The following is a 27803-nucleotide window of genomic DNA, read 5'->3' as shown; positions in this document are numbered from 1 at the left end:
CAAGACACATTTCTACCTTTATTGTTATTATTGAAAATGAAGATATTGATGCCATTATTTATGATTCCCCATTAAACTTTGATTCAATTTTTATAAGCTGAACTTATTTGGAGGGGACTTAGTTACTTTGAACATGTAATTTTGTGTACTTTTTTCTCTAAATTTTGATAAACAGCAAATCCAACATATTGTTTTATTTATTTCTTGAACATTAAAAGTAGACATTCCAATCAAAAATGTTTATGCAGAAATTATCATTTTAGAAAATTAATTTTTAAAAACACAAGAAAGAATTCAATCTTGAACAGATTCATTGAAAATTAAAACCTAACTCTCAAATACAGAGTGGATAACTTAAACATTGTATAAAAGAATTACACTGAAAAAATATTCTATGGCTACTTCTGTTAACAGTGAAACAAAATCATGAAACAAATGTGTTTTTTCAGAGAACTCTTTGAAAGTAACTCCTGTTATATTAGGATGATATAAAATATTAGATAAGCTCATGTATGAAAAGGACTTAACATAGTTTCAGCACAAAGTAAGCTCTTAGTGTATGCTAGTTATATTATGTAAACAATGTTATCTTTTCATTACTTCTTTCTATCTTGTGTATAAGCTACTTGATCAATTTCTACAAGAGTACACTTGTTTTGCCAGCTAGGAATATGCTGAGTAATTTATTGATTTTCAGATTCTGCTGCTGCCCAAATATGTCCCCTTGCTGTTTAATTACACTACTACTATATATTGTTACCTCAACATCGTAACAATCCATCTCTTCCTAAGTCTACGCACAGTAAGAGCAGATTTTTTCTTGAATGTACGAAATAATGTTAATAATGTTAGATGTTGCTATTATAACATTTAGCAATACAAAATTTGATGAACATTCAAATGGCTACCAAAGATACAAGTAGAAGAACTGTGTCTCTCAGTTGAAGAAGAACCTAATAATAGTTCTAGGATTGACATTGTTAATCTCATACACAAATAATATCCAGTAAAGCTAAAATATATTTTCCTTTTTTTTCTTTTTTTAAGTTTATATTCAAGTTAGTTAACATACAATGTAGTCTTGGCTTCAGGAGTCGAACCCAGTGATTCATCTCTTACATATAACCCAGTGCTCATCTCAAAAAGTGCCTTCCTTAATGCCCATCACCCATTTAGCCCACCCTCTCACCCACCCTCCCCCTTCCAGCAATCCTCAGTTTGTTCTCTGTATTTAAGAGTCTCTTATGGCTTCCCTCCTTCTCTTTTTTTATCTTATTTTACCTTCCCTTCCTCTGTGTTCATCTGTTGAGTTTCTCAAATTCCACATAGGAGTGAAATCATATGATACCTGTCTTTTTCTGACTGACTTATTTCCCTTAGCATAATACCCTCTAGTTCAATCCATGTTGTTACAAATGACAAGATTTCATTCTTTTTCATCACTGAGTAGTATTCCAGTGTGTGTGTGTGTGTGTGTGTGTGTGTGTGTGTGTGTGTGTGTATATATATATATATATATATATATATATATATACACCACATCTTCTTAATCCATTCATCAGTTGATGGATATTTGGGCTCTTTCCATAATTTAACTATTGATGATAGTGCTGCTATAAACATTGGGGTGCATGTGCCCCTTTGAATCAGCATTTTTGTATTCTTTGGATAAATTCTTAGTAGTGCAATTACTGGGTCATAGAGTAGTTCTATTTTTAATTTTTTGAGGAAGCCCCATCCTGTTTTCCAAAGTGGCTGCACCAGTTTGCATTCCCACCAGTAGCACAAAAGGCTTCCCCTTTCTCCTCATCCTTGCCAACATCTGTTGTTTTCTGAGTTAATTTTAGCCATTCTGAGTGGTGTGAGTTGATATCTCATGTGGTTTTGATTTGTATTTCCCTGATGATGAGTGATGTTGAGTATCTTTTCATATGTCTCTTGGCTATCTGGATGTCTTCTTTGGAAAAGTACCTATTCATGTCTTTTGCCCATTTCTTCACTGGATTATTTATTTTGGGGTGTTCAGTTTGGTAAGTTCTTTATAGATTTTTGAATGCTACTCCTTTATCTGATATGTCATTTGAGATATCTTCTCCTAATTCCATAGGCTGCCTTTTAGTTTTGTTGATTGTTTCCTTTGTTATGAAGAATGTTATTTTGATGAGGTCCTAGTGGTTCATTTTGCTTTCATTTCCCTTGCCTCTAGAGACATGTCCAGTAAGAAGTTGCTGCCACCAACTCAAAGAGGTTGCTGCCTGTTTTCTCCTGTAGGATTTTGATGGTTTCCTGTCTCACATTTAGGTGTTTCATCAATTTTGAGTTTATTTTTGTGTATGGTGTAAGAAAGTGGTCCTGTTTCATTCTTCAGCATGTCACTGTCCAGTTCTCCCAGCAGCATTTGCTAAAGAGACTGTCTTTTTTCCATTGGATTCTCTTTCCTGCTTTGTTGAAGGTTATATCTGTGGGTCTATTTCTGCATTCTCTATTCTATTCCATTGATCTATGTGTGTATTTTTTGTGCCAATACCATACTGTCTTGATGATTACAGCTTTGTAATACAGGTTTAAATCCAGGATTGTGATGCCTCCAGCTTTGGTTTTGTTTTTCAACGTTACTTTGGCTATTTGGGTCTTTTGGGGTTACATACAAAAAGATGGATGTTCTAGGATGGCTTGTTCTAGCTTAGGACGGCTTAGAACAAGCCTTAGGATGGCTTGTTCTAGCTCTGTGAGAATGCTGGTGTCATTTTGATAGAGAGTACATTGAATATGTAGATTGCCTTGAGTAGTATTGACATTTGATCAAGTGGGATTCATGCCTGGGCTGCATATGGTAACATCATAAAAGCCATATATGAAAAGCCCACAGCTAATATCATCTTCAATGGGGAAAAACTGAGAGGTTTCCTCCTAAGAAGAGGAACAAAACAGAGATGTCCACTCTCACCCCTGTTGCTAAACATAGTGTTAAAAGTCCTAGCCTCAGCAATCAGATAACAAAATGAAATAAAATTATCCAGATTGGCAAAGAAGTCAAACTTTCACTCTTTGCAGATGACATGATACTGTACATGGAAAATCCAAAAGATCACCAAAAGACTACTAGAACTGGTATATGAATTCAGCAGAGTCATAAGATGAAAATCAGTGTACAGAAATAGTTTGCATTTCTATACACCAATAATGAAGCAACATAAAAAGAAATCAAGGAATTGATCCTATTTACAATTGTACCGAAAACTATCAAATCTCTAGGAATAAACCTAACCAACGAGGTAAAAAAGATCTGTATGCTGAAAACTATAGAAAGCTTATGAAAGAAATTGAAAAAAGACAAAAAGAAACAGAAAACATTCCATGATCATTCATTGGAAGAACAAATATTGTTAAAATGTTTTTCTTTTTCTCAAGCATAACCACCCATAATTGGGCAAGAGAATTCATAAGTAGTTAACAATTTTGTCTTTTATAATACAATAAATATCCAAATTGCAATAATTTATCCTAAATTAAGTTGTCTGAAAGTTGTGTTTTTTTACAGTAAACTGTAACTTCAAAATAAGGAAAATTGAAAAACATCCCTATTGCCCACCTATGATGTAATCTTAGAAAAAATAAGTTTTTATTAAACAAAAAGCAATGTTCTCAAGACTGCTTGTAAAAGTAACCGATTCCTTCAAAATGAGATGTCCTCTTATTTCCAGCAAATAGTTCACCATTTCTGTTCAGTGTGACTATAGAATTTTCAATAAGATTAAAAATATTTAATCCTGTAAAAAATATAAGTCCATTCTTAGCATCTCAGGATGCACAAAAAAGTCATACTTTAAAAGTTATAAAACTTAGAAAATTACATCCTGGCATTTTACAGTAAACATTTTCATATTTCTCTCTTTTCCGTACCAGCCAAAATGCCTATGTATTTGACTCTAAGTCTTTGATTTCTCAACAAACTCAAATATTGTATGCTTTTAAATCTTCACATGTGTTACTCTATTTGTCCACAGTCACTTCTTGATCCCATCTTGGATTTAAATAAAAAATTCTTTAAATTGCTCACATTTCAAAAGATGGAGCTAGGATTCTTATGATAGAAATAGTGGTTTTTTTTAATTTTTTTAAAAAAATTTTTGAAGCATGAATAGCTTCAGGTCATGAGTAGCTTTTTCAACCAGATGCCCTCAAATTACAGCATATTTGTCATCTTCCCGAAGAAGATAGTGAAGTTATTTTTAATATGTATGATCTTTAAACAGAGGGTATGTCTGATGCCTTTCCATAGCTGAAAATCTTTATAAAGAGCCAAACTCAAAGTGGACGATGGGCAAACTTTTCCATAGGATTGACAAACCTTTCGAAAATAAGCAGGAAGTTGAACCATGGACTTTGCTCTTCATAGATTGGTCCTCCACACTTCTTTAATACCATACTCAAAATGATTTGTGATTGATCTACTTCAATCTGTCAACAAAATATGCACTGGTGAGTTAGTATTTATTGCATGGTATGGGGGATGCACATGATGTGTAAGATCTCAGTCTGGCTGCCAAGGACTTGACAATGTAACCAGGAAGATAAACTTCAGGGAACCAACTCAGGAGGATACTCACATATTAGAATGTATAGAACAGTCTGTAAGTATGCTAGGGGTAATCTGTTTAAGTATATCTCCATGAATCTTGAGAGGCACTCATATCTGAGTCTCCCTGCAACACTTTTGTCACTTTGTCCCGGTAAAGGATAATGTGAGTAAATGCCATGTAAGGAAGGAGCAGGGTATGAAAGGAGTCTGTTTCTGTGGAACTGAAAAATGAATGGCCTTAAAAGGAAAGGAAGTTAAGAAATAAAGACATAATGAAGAAAAATGCATTAAGTCAGTTATGAACATCCTTTCTTACCATTCCCCTATTCTCCCAGAGAGTGGAGGGAGCCAGGAGTGGTATATAACAGAGGGCACGTGTGTGTATGTGTGTGTGTGGCGGGGGGTTGGGGGGGTGCTGATTAACATAGGGTATTTATTTCAATTTGGCCAGAACACTGGTTTAACTTGTGGTGGTCTGAAATTATTATTAACTTCAGTTGACATGATACTGTTTTTCAGACCATTGGAACTAACTAACCTTGACATATGTTGAAAGCATTCTCCCAAAATACTTGGATTATTTTAGCTGAAGCAAATTCACTAGAGTTTGACTTCTGCCAAGTTTTTCTAACATTAAAAAATTATTTAGACTTAAAGAAGAATTGCACAAACAGTACAAATAATTCTTGTATACTCTTCACCCAACTTCCCAAATGTGATCGTCTTATATAGATGTAATTTAACTATTAACACCAATGAACTAATGTTGATAACAGATCATTAACTAACATACAGTCCTTATTAGAATTTTGCCAGTTTTTCCCTATTTTTTTTTCTGGCCCAAGGTACAATCCAAGGTCCTCTATTACATTTAGTTGTCATTTCACTTTAGGGTCATTCAATCTGTGACAGTTACTCAGTATTTCATGTTCTCAACACTTTTTGAAAGTATGTGCCAGTTATTTTTTAGAATGTCCCTCAATTTTTATTTTATGCTTTCTTCTATTTTTTTTTTTGCCAAAACTAAAACTGAAGGGATGTTATATCCTTTTCAATACCTCATATAAAGGGATATATCATGGTATTATATCTTGTTACAAATAATGTTAACTCTGATCACATGGCGAGATTGGGTCTGCCAAGTTTCATTGTAATCTTAATATTTTCACTTTGTAGTTAGTAAGTATATTGCGAGGAAATACTTTAAAATGATGTAAATACTCTATTTCTCATCACTCACTAATTTTAGCTGTTGGTTTGGACAACATGTATACAGATGGGTAGATACAACAAATATTACTGTGGTGTTTGTTTAATGGTAATTTTCTATTTCCCTTATTCCTTGTAGATTTGTTAATATGTACTCTACTATAAAAGAGAGTACTCTCTTCTATTTACTTTTCCATTTACATATTTATATCTGTGTGGAGTCACGGATAACTATTGTAATCTAGAGGTTCAAATTCAAATCTACCATTATTTGGGTTGTTCTGAAATTGGCCAACTGTGGCCATCGGGACCTTTTCACACTTGTTTTTTGTGGGCTTTTTGAGAGGCCTCCATCATTTTATGAGTAGTTTCTGTTACCTTAAAATGTTCCAGTCTCATCTTCTATTTTCCCTGCCCTGGTCCTTTCTGGCATCAGCTACTTCTCCAAGGAGCCCTGGTCCCTTTCATTGGGAAATTATATTTGCAATTCAACATCTAAATTCTAAGTGTGCTCAATGCTACTGGGGGTGTCATGGTTTCTAGGCCCTCTAGGAGAACAGGGCCTAGGAAATATGTTTATGTAAGTTAACACATGAATACACCTGTTTATTTCTGTATCTAGCTGTATCTATATTAAAAAATATGAATTCATACTGATGCCTTTTATTCTAATTTAACATGACAGGGTTCATTTCAGTCTTTCCTCATTTTCATTACCTCTTTCTCTGACAGTGAAAAACATGGCTGTGTTGTAAACAACATATCTGCTCATTCATTCAAACTTAGTATGAACATAAAATAGTTTTGGAATTGCTAATGTATATCCATGTTACAAACAAATTTACTGTACAGAGTATACTGTTTGTGGAAAGCTTGGGGTTTTTTTCTTGTTTTTAATTTTACCATATTTAGTCAAAATACTGCTTTCTGAAGTTACTTACATTCCTTCCTTTATCCCCACCCTCTTTGGTGTGGTTATTTTACTCATTTATAATACAATGAGGTTCATTTGGTACTGTTTGTTTCCATTCTGGGTTCTACTCACAGCCTGGTTTATTTTATCACTTACTTATTTGGGAGGTATTCAAACAATACCGTTATTCTAAGAGGAAAAGCTATAAAAATATATATTCGTAAAAGTATTGTGTCTTCTTCAACTCTATGCCATGTTCCCATTACATACACCCCTATATGTGACCAATCATTTTCGTTTCTGTTTTATCCTTCCTATATGTCTTTTCCACAAATGAGCAGATGCACGTATATTCTTACACTTCTTTCTGGCTTAGATGGTCATATACTATAGATGCTTTTTGCTTTATTTTTTATTTATTTTTTTAAATGTTTATTTATTTTTGAGAGAGAGAGACAGAGTGCAAGAGGCAGAGAGGCAGAGAGAGAGGGAGACACAGTATCTGAAGCAGGCTCCAGTCTCTGAGCTGTCAGCACAGAACCCAACGAGGGGCTCTAACTCAGGAGCCATGAAATCATGACCTGAGCAGAATGCTTAACCTACTGAGCCACCCAGGTGCACTTTTTGCTTTCATCACAGAACAATATATCCTAAAAAGGCCTTTCTCATTCTTATTTATAGATGCATAGTGCTCCATTATGTAGATGTACCATAGTTTATTCAACTACTTTCCTATGTGTGGGCATTTAGGCTGTTTCCAGTATCTCACATATTATGAAGAAAATTTGGGGGCACCTGGGTGGCTCAGTCACCCAGTCACCTGACCACTCAGGTCATAATCTCACTGTTCATGAGTTTGAGCCCTGTGTTGGGCTCTGTGCTGATAGCTTGGAGCCTGGAGCCTGCTTCAGATTCTGTGTCTCCCTCTTTCTCTGCTCCTCCCCTGCTCTCTCTCTGTCTCTCTCTCTTTCTCTCTCTCTCTCAAAAATAAATATTTTTTTAAAAAAGAAAAATTTAAGGGATTCTCAGTGAAAGAATTTGGTCCTATGTCCTCAGGATGAAGCCTCGGAAAGCTTCAAGAATCTTAACCAGATTCTACATCAAATGGGGCAGTGAAAGTATGGTACTTCAAGCACTACAGGTGAGGGGCAATCTGTGGGACAGAGCATCAGGTCCTTGGAGCCCATACCTGATATGTAGGGCATCCAAAGCTTTCATGTCCTCAAAAGCTGAAAATACAAATAGATCCGAGGGGGACTAGGGGCACTGCAAAGATTGTATGTGTGTGACGATCAAGTTCACAATCAAGAGTAGATTCCAGAGCAATGTTGAAATTGAACCAGTCCCTCAGTGGACTCTATTGAAAAAAAGGTGTCCAGGTAGAAAGAGGGCCCTCTCAGCAAAAGGAGCAGAGCCTTAGCAAATGGTACAAAACACGTCCTTTTTAAAAATTTCCTCTCGAAGGCTTCCATCTTGGTAGGTAGAGAATGAGAGACTCTGAGGAAGTTGGGAGAGCTAAACCTATCAGGTAGTTTGAATTTAAACTGTTACCTTACAGATACTATGCTATTAATTATGTATTGCTGTACAACAAATTATACCAAAACTTAGTGATTTAAAACAACAAACATTTATTATCTCAAAATATATATGGCTCAGTAGTTTCAGAATGGCTTAGCTGGGTGTTTCTGGCTCTGGGTCTCACATAAGATTGCAAACAAAATGTCAGCCAAAGCTTCTGTCTTCTGAAGTCTTGATTCGGGCTTCAGGGTCTGCTTCCAAGCTCATTCACATGGCTGTTGGCAGGAGGCCTCACTTCTCACTAACTATTGGCTAACAGCCTCAGTTCCTTGCCACATGGGTCTTTCTATGGCTTTTGAGTATCCTCATAACATGGCACTTGGCTTCCCTCAAAGTGAGTGACACCAGAAGAAAGAGCAAAGAGGAAACTACAATACCTTTATGTCTTAATCTCGGGAGATACACATTGTCAGTTCCACCATATTCTTCATGTTAGGAGCAAGTCACTAGGTGAGCCCACATTCAGGGAAAGGGAATTAGGCTCCACCTTTTGAAGAGAGAAGTATCCCTTCAAAAGAATACATGGACATGTTTTACCACCATGACGACTGTTTTAAAGTGGAAGAAATGAGCTACCTATAATTAACTAACTCAAATTAATTTCTTTCAACAACAGGGTTTAGGCTCCAGAACAACATCAGTACATAATAAAGGTAAATAGTATTTTTTAGCATGTTATATGTAAATTGCCACCCCTACTATGGGGTAAAGGTAAGAGACTGAATCCATACTATCTCTATGAAGTCGCTAGTGGAATAACCTCTCCTTTTAACTTTGCCACCGATAGGATTGGAGAAAGGTTTAAATTCTTGATTCCACCATTTGTGAATTCTATGATATAAATGACCTTAGGTTAATAAACCTTGGGAGAAAGCTGTGTCTTCAGATATATTTTGGTTAGAAACTCACTTCGAGTTACTTACCGTGAAATTTTCTTTATGCCTCACTGTTATGTGTAAATAGTGATACTGATACCTGCTTCATGGTATTGGTGTTAGCCTCACTAAAGCACCTAGCACACTAGCAAGAACATTGTGGGTATTACCATCATGCCACATAAGTATAATTATACTGATAGAGTTTTAGGATTGACTTTCCTAAACCGCACTCTGTTAAGAACTTTGCAAAGTGCCTTTAAGCATCGAGGACACACGATCAAATAATGTCAGGACACACATTTTGCCATCTTCATCGAGTGTAATATTGGTAGTAAATGCATGTAATGAAACCTACTCACAAGTGCCTAGTATTAGAATACAGCTTTTGAATTACCGAGGAAGATTTCTGAGTTCTGGCACTGGAAGGGGCGCCTGGGTGGCTCAGTCGGTTAAGCATCTGACTTTGGCTCAGGTCATGATCTTGCAGTTCGTGAATTCAAGCCCCACATCGGGCTCTGTGCTGACAGCTCAGAGCCTGGAGCCTGCTTCGGATTCTGTGTCTCTCTCTGTCTCTGCCCCTCCCCTGCTCTCTCGCTCTCTCTCTCTCTCTCTCTCTCTCTCAAAAATAAAATAAACATTAAAAATTTTTTTAAAGAAGATATTTAAGAGTTTTGGTGCTGTAGTCAGATATACTGGATTAAAATGCCAGGTTTATACTTATGAATGTGTGGCATAGAGCAATCAGTAACTTTTCTAATGTCCCAGTTTCATAATCTATATATTAGAAATAATACCTTCCTCTTATGGTTCGTGGGAGGATTAAATTACTTTACAGTATTTAAAAAGAAAACCCAGGGGCGCCTGGGTGGCTCAGTCGGTTGGGCGTCCGACTTCGGCTCAGGTCACGATCTCGCGGTCTGTGAGTTGGAGCCCCGCGTCGGGCTCTGTGCTGACTGCTCAGAGCCTGGAGCCTGTTTCAGATTCTGTGTCTCCCTCTCTCTGACCCTCCCTCGTTCATGCTCTGTCTCTCTCTGTCTCAAAAATAAATAAATGTTAAAAAAAAAAGAAAAAAAAAAAAGAAAACCCAGAACATAGTAAATGCTGAGTAATGTTACCTATTTTCATTAACATGTTTATGCTTAGTACCATTATTATTATATTAATTTTGTTTTTGTTCTTTAGGAGGAAAAAGTTTTGAAAGTTAAAAACAACAAAAAATACCACTGTAAAAACTAGATGATATTTTAAAATAATTTCCCACGGGTTTTTCAGTGAATTATTTTAGCAATAATAAAGATTTTATTTTTAAACTCCACTCATTTCAAAGGTAGAAGAATCTGTGAAAGGGGCCAAATGTACGTAGGTAAATTTCAGAGCTAGAAATGTTGAAGGCTGCTTCAATATTTCTGAGTCTGATTGAAGATATATAACTGTTAATCATTCTGAGGTAATATGAACAGAATGCCCTCACCAGAAAAGACAGGCTGGTAGCTACTTCTATGTACATGTCATAGAGTGATCATGCTCCCTGCCTCTCCAGACCTCTGTCCTCAGTATCCCCCCATCTCCCTACAGTGTCCTCCAATATCACTCCAAATGCGTGAATTGCTGATCAGAATTTTCACAAAGATGCTTTACCCAATTAGTCAGTTTCACTGATATACCCAACTCTTCAACAAGGGTTGAAATTCCTATGTTTGAGAGAATGTGCCAAGGGGCTAAACAGCAGTATGTAGCTGAGAAAGCTTACTCTACACTCTAGGAAAATAACTTTTCTCCATATGATATATTTTAGAAAGCTTAGTGCAACTGAAAATTTTACACAAAACAAAAATCCATTTCAAATATGCACTCATCTATTATGGGAAAAAAATGTGGAACTTAGGGAAAATTTTAAAGTCACAAGTTTCCACAATATACAGGTGGATAGAGGTCTAGTAATCCAAGGGAATTTCACTGCAGTCCAACTCTGCCTCATGGGAAAGATTACTCAAAATCTAACCATCACGTTCCTTGCCTGTGACCATGAGAATAGTCACATTTGGAAAAATATTCGAGTGCTGCTAGGTCTTAGTGCATACTTGTTCTTGCACACTTTATCTCTTCCTCCAACTCCCCTTCTAACTTACTCAAGGAGGAGATTCACTTGTTTCCAGAAACAAGTTTCACTTCTTTTTTTCATCTTTGCTTACTTGACAGAAGTCAGGTACACATAAGGTGCTTAAGAATAGTAGCACACCAGCACTATTGCTGCCTTTGTCTGGCAACCCCACCCCTGTTGTCCCTCAGGATGTGAATTTTGCATAGAGATATATAGGGCTGAGTAAGAAGTTTGAGGTAGCCCTCTACTGAACTCCAAAGTGGAACTTTGGTAATATTACCAAGATGATAATGGTTGAAACTAATTTATACTAAAATATTAATGACTTCCAATAATGTTTTCATTGTAAACGACCTAATTTGGTGCCTGACTTTAATAGGAGAATGATAATGTTTTTCACCAAAAAGCCTTGGTAAAAGATTGCGTGGATGGTGTAGCTTTATGGTGCCTTTCAAAGTGGAGAATCGACCTTAATGTTACAGAACCGATGGCATATGATTCTTGGTGAAATTTAGGAATAAAGAAGAAAAACATTTAAAAAGACATGCCTCTTTTAGTAAATACATAAACTCAAGGTTTTCACTTTATTCTAAGCTTTAAAATGGGCTTATCAGTTGACTGTTTCAGATGATAGATAATAATGCAAGACAGTACAAAGCACATTTTATAGCTATAAAATGTTTCACAAAGTAAGGCTGACCTTTGAACATTGCTGATATTTACTTTAGTAACTAAAGAAATATCATATCCTTGGATGCCTTTCTTTCCTAAACAGGAAGGAAAATAGTTGCACCTTGAACCATAATTTCTTTATCTTCTGGAAAGCTGTCATCAAACTAACATAAAGCATCCTGACTCTCACCTCTGGTCTGTAGTGACTGAAGGAATTACTTTAGTTTCAAGCATAGTTCTTTAAACTCCAAAGTAGGGGCCATCAATTTGCGGGAAAAAAAAGTAGGTACCATCTAACATGTTGTACGTTTGAATCTATTGAATAAAAAAGAGTTTTAATGAATCCCAAAGTAAAATCTATCCAATCTGAATCCTTGATATTCAAAAGAAAAAGTAGAATCAAATTCTCATTCCACTGAAAACATATGATTTTCCTTAATTTCAGATGACATTAATGTAGCATGTGACTCAAGCTCCCTATTAGATAAAGAAAATGCCACATTCTTCAGGGAAATGAAGGAAACAGTGCCACACTAGCTGCCCACAGGAAGGAGGCAGGCACAGAGGTGACTAAAAAAAGAGCCTAATTTCAAAACTAGGAATTAGAGGGTAAGACCTTGGTAGTCTAGTAAATAAAGGCAATTTTTGTGAAGACTGATTCATATAAAATTCAGTTTTATGGCAATAATTCATAGCTTATTAATTTTGGTACCCTGTAACTCTGCAAAAATATGTTTTTATAACTTGGGCTAGACAAGGTTCTTTATGAAGAGAGTGAAATGTTCCCAATTTCACTCCTCACCCTTCTTGGGTGCACCACTCTCATCAGAGAAGAAGGTGTTTTCACGCTGAGATCTTTCTGTTTAGGAAAAAGAATAGGTCTCTGAAACTAGAAACAAACCTGTTTTCGGATTTTCACCATCTAGGCATGTCATTGTCTGTGACATTGAAGGTTGTTTTAAAAGGCAGCTTGGATTGCTACCCATTCTTCCAAAATAGAGGAAGGGAAAACCCTACTTTTCCTAAAGGCCTTGGTGTCTCAAAGCAAGGGCATCAGTTTGAAGTATTTCAAAATATAAATAAGGAAACAAAAAACCTGGCAGAACTCTGTGGTTGGTGAGATCTGTCCATGACGCATATGCTAACATAATCATTGGCATCCTTTCTATGTACTAGCCAAAATCTTCTTACAATCAGCTTATACTTAAACCTCAACTCATTCAGAGCATACTGAAAATATCCTCAAATTTTGATCCTCATGATCTAATATTGATTTTTTCCAAGTACGAAATAATCTATTTCGCAATGTTCTATAAAATAATTAGTGAAGTTGTCTTGCAAAATAGCTAATTTTATTTGTCTGTCTATAAAATGGAAACCTACATTTTGTTTTATGAGAATTCACATTTAATTTGAAATGTTTGTTATTAGGATTTTAATTTTTTAAAACCTGTATCCTTTTCAAGAAAAAAAGTAAGGATTTGGCATCAAATGATGTGGAAAATACAATGCCTTTGACTGTTTAAAGAGACTGAAATTGTATTAGTAGGCTTTTAATCATTTCAAACAATAAAGAGGGTATCTTCTATTCATTTTCAATAGGACAAGGCAGTATTAAAACAAGACCATTCTATCAGAGAAGCTTGATTATTTCCTCAGTGTTTTAAATTATGCATATGATTGGTGACACAAATACATGTTTAAGTGGTTGCAAATTTAAAAAATCAATATTCCCAAAGAACTAAAATTATGCCCAATCATAAATAACAAATTAATTCACCTGCATATTTTGATCTACAACTTACCCTATGAGCACGAACATTTTATAAGAGAGAAATCTCTTTCCACATCAACTTGTGTTCATTATATTCATACAAATATAGTTCAAATCAAACACAAGCCTTTTCAAAGAGAAAGAAAAAAAAAAACACCATTAGAGCTGTTCACTGTTCCCTTCTTTCCCAGATGATCTGGTGTGAGATGCGGACCGCCATGTTGCACCGAACCCACAGCAACCAGGACCCATTGTTCCCAAGGGAAACGTAGCCTATGCGGGAATGTAGTGGTGTGCCCTGCAAGGGACGTGGAAAATAGCACATGTCACTGCTGCACAGCACACAACAGACAATTATGATTCAACTGTCCAAATTATAATCAGGTTGACAAATGTCCACAAGCGTCTTCATTCTATTTTATATTTTCCCTAAGACAAGGCAATCACACAACCAGACAATTCCATCAGGGAAGCTTGTTAGCTGCTTAGTCTGTTAAACCCTGGTTGCCATAGCATCTAGAGTTGAAAAAGCTGCAGATTGGCATGAAAAAGCATGTCGACAATTGCCCTGTCACAGCATGCAAGCCAGGTCTGCTCAAAGGCAGCACACTACAAGTTTTCTTTCCCAGTTTGCACTACCCCATGCTGTTTAATAATATCCATTTACTGGTATTGGGATTGATCTAGCACAGTGTAAAATTCACATCCAGTGAGACTTTGCTTTTCACGTGGAGTGAAATTCTTTAACAAATGGGACTATGGCAATTAATTTAGAAATGTAATACTGTATATACTATAAGAAGTATATTTAGATTTAATAGAGAAAGTGTCCAAAATTTTAATGCACAGTTCTTTAAAGAGCCAAACAGTTTTACTTGGCAATTTTTCAGTTGACTTTCTAGTCATTTCTTAAGCCTAGTTAGTCATACTTTGGGGATGACAGACAGCATGCAAAATTCAGTGGTACATTTTTAAACATGTTTTAATAGTGCCATAGTCATTTCTTCTTTAAGCGCATGGTATAATTTAATTAAAGATATAGATTTCTAAAATAACTGTAATTTAATTAAAGATTAATATCATGAACACTGAAATTATAGTCTAGAGAGCAATGTGCATCAATTTTTTTTTCCAGAGGGATCATATACTTAATGGTGATAAATTACCATGTATTAAGAAGAAAAAGTGGGTCTGTACCAAAGGGTATTCAAACCCTTGCCAACTCTCAGATTCGTACAGTGCGTGGACTTTAAATAAAGTAAAGCATGTTTACAAACAGCCATTTGTTAGCTTATTGGAACTACAAAAATGTGAAAATATCTACAGAAACTGTGAGACTTAGAAAATAATTTTCGCTCAGAAGTTTATACTTGCATCATTCAGTCTGTCCATTATCTCCTGCTCTTCTGTCACTTCAATGTAGTTTTCCTTCAATGCCACCAGGAAAGAAAAATCTTAAAATACATACTCAAGGGCACAATCAACCTAGCATACCGATGTGTGTAGCAAATACAAGTATTGTTCTATATTTTCTAAAACACTTGCTCTTTCTACTGGTACCCATTGCTTTATTCTCCCAATGTCACAAAATCATGATTATTTAAGTAGAAATGATCTCTGCTTTTGATACTGACTTGTGAAACAAGTTGACCACTTCCCACAATACGAAAAAAGTAAGTTAATGTTTACCTTACAGTGACGATACTGAAATAATGATTATTTTTCATACTCCTGAAACCCTGATGGCCTCTTTTTTTTCCTAAGCAAGATTACCAAAGATTTTAAATAGAATAATCAAAATATGACACCTTGAGTTTTATATATACATATAAATCAGTATGAGTCAGTATAAGTCATACACAAAAATCAGTATGAAAATAGTGTCACTGAGTGAGCCTCTTCAGACTATAAATTTAAATCTCTCATTTTCTAGGAATTCTCAAAAATCTGAAAATCTTGGGATGGAACTTGGTTCACATATGGTGTCCATGAATGTGTTTTCTTATACCACATCTTCCAGTTAAAAAAAAAAAAAAAAGAGAAAAGCTGTTTACTTGTTAAAGGTCTTTTTATAAGCTTTGATGACTCAAAAACACCTTCATTTTAACACATGGGATTTGGCAAAGAACTTAACCATGTTACCATTTGAAAGACTTTGATATTTTGAAAAAGAGAGAATTAAAAACAACAGAGATTGAAACTTAAGTTGGCTTTTGTGTATGGAACATAATTTTCTCGAGTATATTTTTCAGTATAAGGATTTACTACTGAAATTTATCTTCCAGGATACCATAACATATCAAAGCTATAGGTTTCCTGAATGAACAATAGTAAGGGGAGCCATAAATTCTACCCTAGTTTATCTATTTGAAAAAGAAAAAACATCTTGCAATAGCATCACAATACTCTAAATAGATAAATGTGTATGCCAAGTAAAAAGCATAACAAGAGGTTGAAACAAAATTTCTTCTATGACACTCTCTCAGAAAGATTGTATTTAAACTTTGTTTGTTTCTCATTTCCTTACTTTACATGCGATACGATACAGCGTGTACTTCTTCAAGTTGGATTAAAGTAGGTACCACCTCTTACGCAGTCTTTGGGATAAGCATATTTTCCTACAGTCTTCAAAGTATTTGGTTTGCAGAGCCCAAGAATTGGATAACATGGAAATGAAAGTTTATGCTTTAACCCAGGGTACCTTTGCTTTCGTCAGGATACCTTAGTTCTTCCCTGTAACCCTAATGCTGCCTTTATGACGTACAAACAACTGTTGGTCTTTCCAACTATGTTGTGTTAAGATTATCTATTCCCAACACATTAAGAAAATTAATTATGTATGAACTGAATCCCCTGTTTATGCCTGATTTATTTCATGTTTATTCTTCTACTCTAAAATTGGAAATTAAGTGATTCTTTTTGAATTGCTTAGAATATTTTCATCGGAGATCATTGCTACTTTGGACAACCTCTACAAAGAATCCACCTTTCAGTCATTTCTATTGTTGTCGAATTGAAAATTACACAAGAAAACATTGATTAAAACCTACTATTTCATAAAAAGAAAAACCAAATATTTGACTTGTAGCTAATAGGTGGTATCTTGCAATGGCATTAGGTCTTTTCGTAACACAAAGGGTAAATGTCATAATATAGATGCCACACTGCTTTATTTCACAAAATAAATATGTCCTCTTTATTCCTCAAGTGAAATACTACTTGACACAAAATGTAGGTTTCATATAAGCACACACATTCTTGTGTTAGGTAGTTCTTGTTTTTCTGAGTGATTTTGCCTTATTCTGAAATTTTCTTCACCTGACTGAAAGCACATTAACTGCTAGATAGGCATCACACTGATGTCTCCATGCTGTAGCATACAGCCGTGAATTTGCTACGATCTGTTTAATCAGCAGTGTATTGATTTTCCGCAGCTTTCCTTCATTTTAGCCCCATAGCAGGCTTCTGTAATTTCCTTTGGACAAAGTGTAACCAAACTGTGCTAAGTGATGTTGATTTGCAGGCAAAAGTAAAGGGGTAAATATAAATTAACAAGCTATAAACATTTTACAAGTGGGGAGTCAATAAAAACAGTGTCTGCAGTTTCTTTTAAAAAAATGATTTGAAGCAGATTGTTAACAAACGTGTCCAAAGAAACTGACATGAGTCTGAGAATAATTTTTGCGCTTTGTGATTAAGAATTGATCAGTCTAAAAGCCTCGGATGCAACTGAATCACCCATAAGCTGCTGGCCTGAAAAGGCTCAGCAGGGGCTGGTATTTGTTTGTTAAACTCCCATGATTCCAAGTAGATAATTGGTCTGTGAAGTTCATGGCAGAATCTGAATTTGCTTTCTTGCTTCCCAGCTGGCTGAGCACTGGTTTATAGACTTCTGTGTACAAATTTAGCCAGCAGCAAACCTCACATCTTTAATATAAAAGGTGTTTTGTTGTGTTTTTCAGGTGCTGAGTGGAAAGCCCACACTCCAGAAGCTCATTAAAAGGGCCAAGTTACAGTACAGGTTTATTTCTGTCACAGCGTTTCTGAAAACAGTGACAAGGATTAATATGTTTCTTTAGTACTGGAAAAAGCCTGACACAATCCCTTGTGAATTTGATCATCTGTTTCATTGCCTGTATAAGATTCAATCTCTTATTATATCCTGAAGTTACAGCTGTAAACTAATGCTGGTAAGAATTCATAAGCTATTGCAGAAGCCTGGGGCAAAACTAATTGTTTTATTCAGCAGTCACTTATTTATTTATTATTTATTTCATACCCCTCTGTCTCATCTTTTCTACTCTTCCTCTTCAAAGTCAAAATTGTCTTGGCTCTTTGTCTGAAAGTACAGAGCAAATATAGAGACATGGGGAATTCATGTTTCCGGGAGCTTTCAAAAAAGTTGTTACAGGTCGGTGGATCATGAAAATAAGGTCCACTCTAAATCTTTTATAAAACTATTCTTGCTTTCCTTTCCTTGACATGGAGATTCTTTATTAAAAAGCATTATCTGCACAAACATTAGAACCTTTGTGTTCTATGTAATCATGTGACATTAGGCTTTCTCCGCTAGTGGTTGCTATGTTTCTAGGACATGATTTGACATGTGGTACATGCAAATCCTAGTAAAGTGTAAACTATATCATAAAATGATACCATTTTGCATCACATTCAACAGGCAAATAGCTATTTGCTGTTTTAAAAAATTAAAAGTTGTAACAATATGCTGTATGGATTCCATAAAACAAATCATCATTTAAACTAAGGAATCGCTCTCTTCTTCTCTTTCTCAAGTTAGTTGTAGATGAATATTCATTTCTTAACTACCTACCAGTTTTTGTCATTATGGCAAATTTTATGCTATATTAGAATTTTAGATACAAAAATATATGTTCAAAATTTCAAACATTGTGCAAGTATGAAATAATCCATTTGTGTTCACTTTATGAGAGTTGGTGGAAATTATTACAAGATTAGGTACAAGCAGTATGTTCAGGCAATGTCTGAAATTAGATCATAAGCTTCCCTCGTTCTTAACAGAAGTTGTGTGCCTAATTCCCTATGCACTACAGACATTTTAACCCACAATAACTGATTGTAAATACAGTATGAAACTAGCTACAGCCTTATTTACACCTGCCAATTTGCTGCCCTCCAGCACTAAAAACAAAAACAAAATGGTAGCAAAAGAACTGCCAAGCAAAACACACTCTGCCCCTCATGTACATTCCTTTCTATTTCCGCAAACAGAACCTTTTGCTTCTTGGTTTTCATAAACAAATTCAATTGGGGAATTTAAAATAAAGTTACAGAACAAGGCATTTGCATGACATGGCAATAACAAAATAATTTTTAAAATGGCCAGCTCTTCCAAATGTGTGTCCCCTTAAAATAATGTAAATGCTGTAAGTGCTTCATGGCACTTTTAATTAAGAATAACGCATGGGAAAAGAAAATAAGGAAATCACACATGTGCCACTCAATGTATATGTCGCAATGGCAGCCACCTATTTTTACTCAATAACTACAAGATTTACACTCAGTTTTGTTCATATAATAGAACTCCATGTTATTCATTAGAAAGAATGTATCACAGATATTTGGTTGATACGGTTGCATTCCCTGTTGCTTTTTTGTGCTTCCCTGTCATATCTCATTTACATAATGGCAGCCCAATTATTTCCATTTCTATTTTTTCGGAAACTTAAAGCGTTTGTCAACATTTTTGTGAAGATTCCCTACAAACTTGATTCAACGAAAATAACTACTGCTAAATGCTAGACAGTAGCTTACCCTTCCATTGTGGATAGCAATGATTTGCATCATTGCATATATTACTTGACTTGCATGTATTAAAATAGTAAATAAGGCATACAATAATATTGCATACATAATGATATGAATAATTTGTGTATCAATATTCTCTTTTTCCTGTGAGTCGATTCATGTTATTTGATGTTGAACTCTATCCTTAAACATTCAATACATTGATTAACTTTTTTAAGGATGTTGAGGACAAATATTATGTTTATTACATGCAAGAAAATTGAGGATTACTTTTTAGACAAATAATTGATGACTAAGCCAAAGTTAGAACTCAATACTCTTTAGACGAGATCTTAACGTTTCATTTTAAAAGAGTATTCTTTACAGGGCTTGTAAACACATATGTGGGGATCTATGTTTGATTGGCTAGATCGTGGGATCCTGAAAACAAGATAAATGTTTCATTTAACCTTTAACCAACATTAAACATGTTTTTGGTATTCAGTAAATATTCATTAAATTAAATAAACGGACACTTTCAGTATATAAATTGCCAATATATGGTATAACAACATACCAATTCTTGTCATTTATGGTAATGATATTTATTGGTTTTTCAGGTCAGTATACTGCAATTACAAATTGTTGCACATGGGGGTACCTGGGTGGCTCAGTCAGTTAAGTGTCCAACTCTTGATTTCAGCTCAAGTCATGATGTCACAGTTGGTAATATCGAGCCCCTCTTTGGGCACTGCGCTGACTACACAGAGCCTGCTTGGAATTCTCTCTCTTCCTCTCTCTCTCTCTTCCCCTCCCCCACTAGCATTCACACTCTCACTCTCTCGCTCCCTCAAAATAATTTTTTTCATTTTAAAAATCTTAAAAAAAACACAAATTGTTGCACATGGTATATTTATTGTGCCTTTTAATGGGAAATGAGGTGAATAGGAATAAAAAACAAAACAAAACCTTAGCCGGCATTGGATGCCAGATATTTGGATGTTGCATGCTGCTGTTCTTAAAAAGAGATTTGAGGGGCGCCTGGGTGGCGCAGTCCGTTAAGCGTCCGACTTCAGCCAGGTCACGATCTCGCGGTCCGTGAGTTCGAGCCCCGCGTCAGGCTCTGGGCTGATGGCTCAGAGCCTGGAGCCTGTTTCCGATTCTGTGTCTCCCTCTCTCTCTGCCCCTCCCCCATTCATGCTCTGTCTCTCTCTGTCCCAAAAATAAATAAACATTGAAAAAAAAAATTTAAAAAAAAAAAAAAAGAGATTTGATATTTTAGGAGAGAAAAAAAGGTAAAATCCCAAGAATTGCCTTTTTCTTTTTTGGTAAGCCTATGAAGGATAGAATTCTATGAAACATTAGGAAACATGAAAATAAATATAAGAAGAATGCTATAAAAGGCATGATTGCTATAAATTTATGGGAGAGTACTAATCAACTCATGTCATTCAGAAATTGCCTAAAATATAAAGTTTCAATTCTGTGACTGATTTGAGTAAGCAAATAGCATGCCCTTATATTTACCATGGAAATCTATACTAAGAAATAGACTAAGATATAATTTGTTAAAACAAACTTTGAAACTAATTATATGTAGCATTAGTTAAAAATAACCAAATATTTCAAATTTCTAGGAACTCATTAATAGATTAAAAAAAAATTCACACTGAAACTAGGAGAAAGTCCACACATGGCTACTTTGGTCTCTTCTTAGATTCAGAATCTGTTTTTACCAATGTCTGTTCTCATCTTAAATCCTAGAGTGGTCAGGCATTGAATTAAGCTATATAGGTATATGGTAGAAATCTGAGGCGTATTTCTAAGGACAGAATGTACGCCTACAATGCCAATCAGACACTTTAAAAGTACTGTTTATTTAGGATGATTAATGACTATCTAATGTCTTGTTGACTTTTCTTTGCAGTTAAGTGGTCATCTCAAGTTTATTTTGGTAAGAAGGCACTGTTCTGGGAAGTGAATTCAAATCTTTAGTTCTCATCTATTTAACCTTTAGATTTTCGTTAAGTGGAAATTATGTTTTGTTCCCTCAATTTCCTTTTTTCTGCATTATACTGCACCTTTTTTCTTTAAAAATGTTCAAAGCAGTGAATTAGATGTATCCTGTAATGTGCTGAAATTTGTAGCTGCCCTTAGTTCAAGTGACTTCAGAAAATTGAAGTAAGTTAATGATCAATTGTCTGTGAATAAAGAGTATTACAGACCATAATGTATTTGTGATCATACTGAGCAAAGTGAATGATTTGTGCCTTTTCAGCTTATTCTCATTCATTCACTAATGTTTTCAAAAATGATTTTATTCCTGAATATCAAACACATAATTCTATTTAGTTGTTTTAGTCTTCATGCAAAGAATATACCTTCCAATTAATATAGGTGTCATCAGTGTGGGTGATGTATCCTACAGAATTTTATAACAAACTAATGAGAATAATAAATATTTACATAGGGTATACATATATTTATCTGATTCAAAGCATAATAATACCATAGTTGTCACTTAGAATGAAATTAATTCTTAATTCCCAAGTCATATTGAGCTAGTTGTTTGTAAATTTTAATTATGGTATCTGATTCTAGAAGTATCTGATTCTTTTTATAGGAAGCTATTCCTTTGGATGGGGACAGATTTATATTACCTGGGAGGAGATTGGCCCAAGTGAATTTCCAGTTTAGTCAACACTTTTTATTAGGTTCTGTATAACAGAACACAAATCAGATTTTATATGGGAATAGTCCAAATGGGAAGGGAGAGTACAAGATTCCTGTCCACAGAGCACTTTAGTATATATTGGAAAACCAGGACATACATTGAGAAGGCTTGGGTATACACTTTTATTAGCCAAAGTTGCATATGTACCAAGAAAATTCCAAGTGGAGGTGTAATCATAATCAGGTGGGATTAATCATGAAAACCTTTTCAGAGAAAATTAGTTTTAAGCCAGACTTTTAAGTAATTGAGAATTATTTAATAGAAAGAAGAGGGACTAAATAAGCTCACCAGAAGGGAATTAAATGTCATTCAACACATATTGAATGCCTTCTGTGTGCAAGGCACTATACACAGTACAGAACTTTGTTGATATGCAAAGGATTCCAACCCTGTGCCTGCCCTTATGAGGTCTCCATCCAACGTTGGCTACATAGATGCAAACAACAATGGCACGTGCTGAGACTCAGGAACAGACACAAACATAAAATGTGCAGCGAATAGAAAGACTTGTTTTCCTACAGTAAAGATTCCACACAGAAGAATAAAAGTTTGTTTATGAGAAGAGCTGGAGGAGATCATCAGGTGGCAGGTGATCTTGAAGGCATATGTATCAGCTAGAAAGAGTTACAGTCCTGAGAGCTATGAATCAGAAACTCCAAAACATCATTGATGTATCAGGTCTTCCTTCTTTCTACTCCATGATTTGTAATCTGAAACTCTAGAACTCATAATCACAATGTATCTTCAGCCAAAGCTATTGGGACTATATTCCAAGCCAAAAATAACAGAAATAATTGGTTGGGCCATTTTCCCTGTCCCTTTGGAGGAACTTTTATGAAAGACTCACCCTATGACTTCCATTTATACCTTTTTGAACCATACTGTGCTCCTAACTATAAGAAAGTCCACTCATGTAGTTTTTTACTAATCACACCACCGCACACAACTAGTCAGATATCAATAAAGAAGGTGAGAATGATTATGGCATAGGCGATCAGTAGTCCTAACAAGAGTGAGGTTGAGACATTCTTGTTTGGAAAGCCCTGAACACGAGGAGGAAAGTGCTGAGGAAGTATTGTGGAAACAAATGACAGAGATTGTGTTAACAATTATATGTAAAATGAGTGTTTATTTAAAAAAAAAAAGAAATAGACACCTTATTCTAGGCTATTGAATTAAAGAGCTGAGGTATCTTCAATTCAAATAGTTTAAATAGACTTTGGAAATGGTAAACATAAGGGATTATCTGAGCAAATAATCCTGAACATTTGTTAATAAAAAATATGAGTCAAAGGATTATGGGGGGGGTGTGCATGAGGGAGAAAGAGAGAGAAAGAGAGACTAGATTTGCATTGAGTTAGCAATTATTTAGCTGTTCAAATTCCAAAGACTGTGGTGCAATTGTAAAAAATGAAGAAATTTCAAATCTTTGAAACAGGATGCCGGCAAAGTTGCTTGTGAGGGAAAGACATGTGGATGGTAGTTTCTTCTTTTTTATATATAATAAGTTTTGTAACAGAGATTAGAATGGGTACATCTCCTCTAAGTCTACAAAGATAGATGCAGAAGTGGAAACATAGTAGGCCTGGATTTCCCTCTAGTGTGAGCACATGTGCTTGTTCACACACACACACACACACACACACACGCACACTTCCCTGTCTTAGTTAACTGGCATTTCATTCACCCATACTGAAAATGTAACTGTCATCTTTCCTTCCACTTCTCACCACTTGTACCTGTAAGCATTACATCCAAAATATTTCTTTAATTGGGCCATTTTTACCATCTTCATTACTACCATCCTAGTTTAAACTTCCATTCTCTTACTAGGGTTACTACATAGTAGGGTTTTTTTTTAATTTTTTTAACATTTTATTTTATGAGAAACAGCATGAGCAGGAGAGGGGCAGAGAGAGAGGGAGACACAGAATCCAGAAAGGCTCCAGGTTCTAAGCTGTCAGCACAGAGCCCACCATGGGGCTCAAATCCACAAACACGAGATCATGACCTGAGCTAAAGTCAGACGCTCAACTGACTGAGCCACCCAGTACTTTTTTTCAAGTATAATTAACATACAGTGTTATGTTAGTTTCAGGTGTGCAATATGATTCAACAATTCTGTACATTACTCAGTGCTCATCAGGTTAATGTACTCCTTAATCCCCATCACCCATCCTCCCCCAGCCACCTCCCCTCCTGGCAACCCATGGTTTGTTTTCTGTCTGTATTTAAGAGTCTGTGTTTTACCTGATCACCCTGAACTTTCATGTCGCACAATGTATCTCTTCCTGAAAACCAGAGTGATCTTTCAAAGAGTAACACCAGATTATGCCACTCACATGCTTAAAACTTTTCAATGGTTTTTTTGTTTTTTGTTTTTTTTGTTTTTTTTTTTTTTGGTTTTTGGTTTTTTTTTTCAACTGAAATTAGGACAAAGACCTCAGATCCGGGGCTCCTGGGTGGCTCGGTTGGTTAAGTGTCCAACTTCAGCTCAGGTCATAATCTCACAGTTCATGGGTTCGAGCTCCACATTGGGCACTGTGCTGAGCTCAGAGCCTGGAGCCTGCTTCCAATTCTGTGTCTCCCTCTCTCTCTGCCCCTCCCCCGCTAGCTCTCTCTCTCTCTCTCTCTCTCTCTCTCAAAAATAAATAAATAAACATTAAACAATTTTTTAAAGACCTCAGATCCTATAACCTGGCCTGCCTACATAGCCAGAAATGATCTGACCCTCAGCATTCTTCTACTCACTCTCTTTACCTTGACACACTGATGGCCGTAGCACATTTTAAGATTATGCTTACTTGGGTATGTTTACACTTCCTGTTCATTTTTCCTCTAGATGATTCCTCTTCCCTCTATATGATTGCATCTGTGTACCTGACTCCTTATCTTTCAGGTCTCAGAGGCCCTCAGAGTTCAACCTATCTAAAATGGTCTCCTTTCACACAGATAACCCTATCTGTTTTATGTTCTTCATTGTAACTTTCACTACCTAAAATATGTATCTTATTGGTCATGTATTGTGTCTGTCCAATTGAACATACACTCCATAAGGCAGGCACATTATCACTCCTGTGCATTATTTCCCTACACCTTAAACAGCCCCTACTTCAAAATCAGCACTCAATAAAATACCTGTGAAATGAACAAATACATGTCTATTGGAAGATATCCAAGGCATTGTCTTTGAAATGAGGCAAGTTTGGGGCAAGCTGATGAGAACCAAGGAGAAATATTAATACTCTCTTGCAGTAGCAAAAGCAATGCTGTAGCAGGGAAACAAAAACTAGTTACAAGCTATTTGGGGACATTCTTCCACAGTTCACAGCAGGCAGAGGAACAGGGCTATTCAGGTTTGGAACTGAACTAAAAAAGAATAGGATCAGAGACTGTGGAGTCCAACAGAGTGTCCACACAACACCATTCACTCAGAATAGGCCCGTTTTACATTTGTTGTCCCATCTTAATTATTAACTGTGTCCCCTTTCACTCTCAAGAGTGTTCCTTGGATGAAAAATTATATGGTCAACCTAAGTCTAGGATGCTAAAGAACTTTCTGTGGGGTTCCTACAAGCCAATGAAGAACAAATGGAGAGTCCCTGGTAGTTTTGTACCATGTTACTTGCTCCTTGAAATGCAGAACAACTTAGAATGTTTTCCAAAGGCACAGGTCTCAAAGGGATCGACATGGAGTTTTCCACCAGCTGCTTCAGTGACTCTGCAATAAGCAATCGTACAGGGAAGTCAGGCTGAGCTACTGTGAAAGTATTTGGCATAATAGAATTAACACTGCTACTTCTGATGCAAGAACAGTATGTACTTCACTGAATCATCAAGTCAAACCAAAGATGGAAGGAGTCCCAGAATGCCAGCTGGGCTAGGTTGCTGCTTTAAGAAGATAAATGCAAAAATTTGATCTGGTCTTTAAGAGCCTTTCTTTCACATACAGGTAAAATAAACCACAAAGAGACTATATTATCTGAAAAAAACACATAACTCTACAGCAGCTCTTCTATTGGGTTTGTAGATATGGGTGTAACAATTGTTCATTCAATTTTGTGTAGTTATCTTCCAGCTCTGAAGTTAGAGATAAGTTTTTAAAAACAGATTTAACAGGTTTTCTCTCATAAACTCTGTTGCAATTTTTGTCATTAGCTGAATTAGGGTAGTAGTTGACACACAGCTACTTGGTTGGAACTTTACATATGTTATATAAATTCCTATAAAGAATCCAGGAAGTTGATTCTGTTACTAATCCTCTTTTATAGATGAGAAACGACAGGTCTTCGTGAGGTGAAACAACTCATCCCAAATTACCTAAATTTTAGAATTTTTTTAATGTTTTATTTATTTTTGAGAAGGGAGGAAGGGCAGAGAGAGACAGACAGACAGAATCTGAAGCAGGCTCCAGGTTCCACACTGTCAGCACAGAGCCCTACGCAGGGCTCAAATCGCAAATTGTGAGATCATGACCTGAGCCGAATCGGATGCTTAACCAACTGAGCCACCCAGATGCCCCTTTAAATTTTAAAATTTAAGTAGAATTAAAACCCAGGCCTGCAAACTACAAAGTCTATACTGAATCACTGTACTGTACTCTTTAAATAATGCTATTATTTAGTATAGAATGGTATAATCATATTATGTGCAGTCTGTTCTAAGTGCTTCACAGAGATTCACTCAAACTAATTTAATCCTCTTAAATTATCCCAATTTTTCAGATGAGAAAATTGAGGTACAAATAATTGTATTGTGAGTGGCATACCTTCTATGTCCTGAATGTGCCATAACCGCTGGACTTCTCTCTCATTCTATATAAATTGATTAATGATTTTTCTCCACTTTCAGAGTTGATTCTTAAGACAAATTGACTAGAAAAGCCTTTGATTTTTTTTTTCTAGCACAAAGTATGATGGGTCACAGTGAGCTGATTTAAATCGATGTAAGTCAATAAAAATTATTAGTTCTCAGACTTAAAATATATGGTGACATGACCAAAACTTCTTTTCTCTCCATCCTGGCTATAAAGACTAGAGGGCTAATAATATCCAGGGAACATAAACTTTAGTATTTTGTCTAAACGACAGAGAGTGATATTTTTAAAAATTACTTTCAAGTATTCTCTTTTGTCCTTTTCTGCAGATGATCTCTTTCCAGGAGAACCAAGGCAATCATCTGCAGGAAGTATGGAAGGGGGATGAATAGAAAAAGAGGAATGAGGAATAAGAATTGTAATTTGCAGCTAAGATATCCAAAATAAAATTAACTCCAAATCATCTGAAAACTATTTTAAAGTATTGAACTTGGTTTGAAACCAAGACTTTAAAAGAAAGAAAAGCTTTTTCTTAACTATTCCATTTTATCTTTTGATTTTTCAAGAGACAGTCCTGCCAGTTTGACCACAGAGTTCACTATAAGGTACAAGGAAACTCTGAATATATCTGCACCTTCTGGCAAAGATAGATGATGGAGTGAAGAAGGTGAATTAAGCAAGACAAAGGAGGTCATCATACCTGTGTCTTCTTTTATCTTTGGGCAAGGGTCCAAATATTAGATGAACTGAGAAAAGTATATTAAACTTTTAAAAATA

At 35.6% G+C, this 27803-nt stretch overlaps 1 long non-coding RNA gene across 1 annotated transcript in view; it reads left to right on the top strand.

The window, feature by feature from the left end:
* The window catches only part of LOC121031601 (uncharacterized), a 170058-nt gene extending 150445 nt beyond the window's left edge, over positions 1-19613 (top strand). The window contains exon 3 of the long non-coding RNA XR_005790797.1: positions 17673-19613. This is a non-coding gene — a long non-coding RNA (uncharacterized LOC121031601). The remainder of the gene's footprint in view (positions 1-17672) is intronic.
* The last annotated feature ends 8190 nt before the right edge of the window (positions 19614-27803 follow it).

The sequence above is a fragment of the Herpailurus yagouaroundi genome, unplaced genomic scaffold (genome assembly GCF_014898765.1).
Source record: "Herpailurus yagouaroundi ecotype Mexico unplaced genomic scaffold, PumYag 141, whole genome shotgun sequence".
NCBI lineage: Eukaryota > Metazoa > Chordata > Mammalia > Carnivora > Felidae > Herpailurus > Herpailurus yagouaroundi.
The sequence above is the reverse complement of the archived record's forward strand: the minus strand, read 5'-3'. Positions and strand labels throughout refer to the sequence as shown.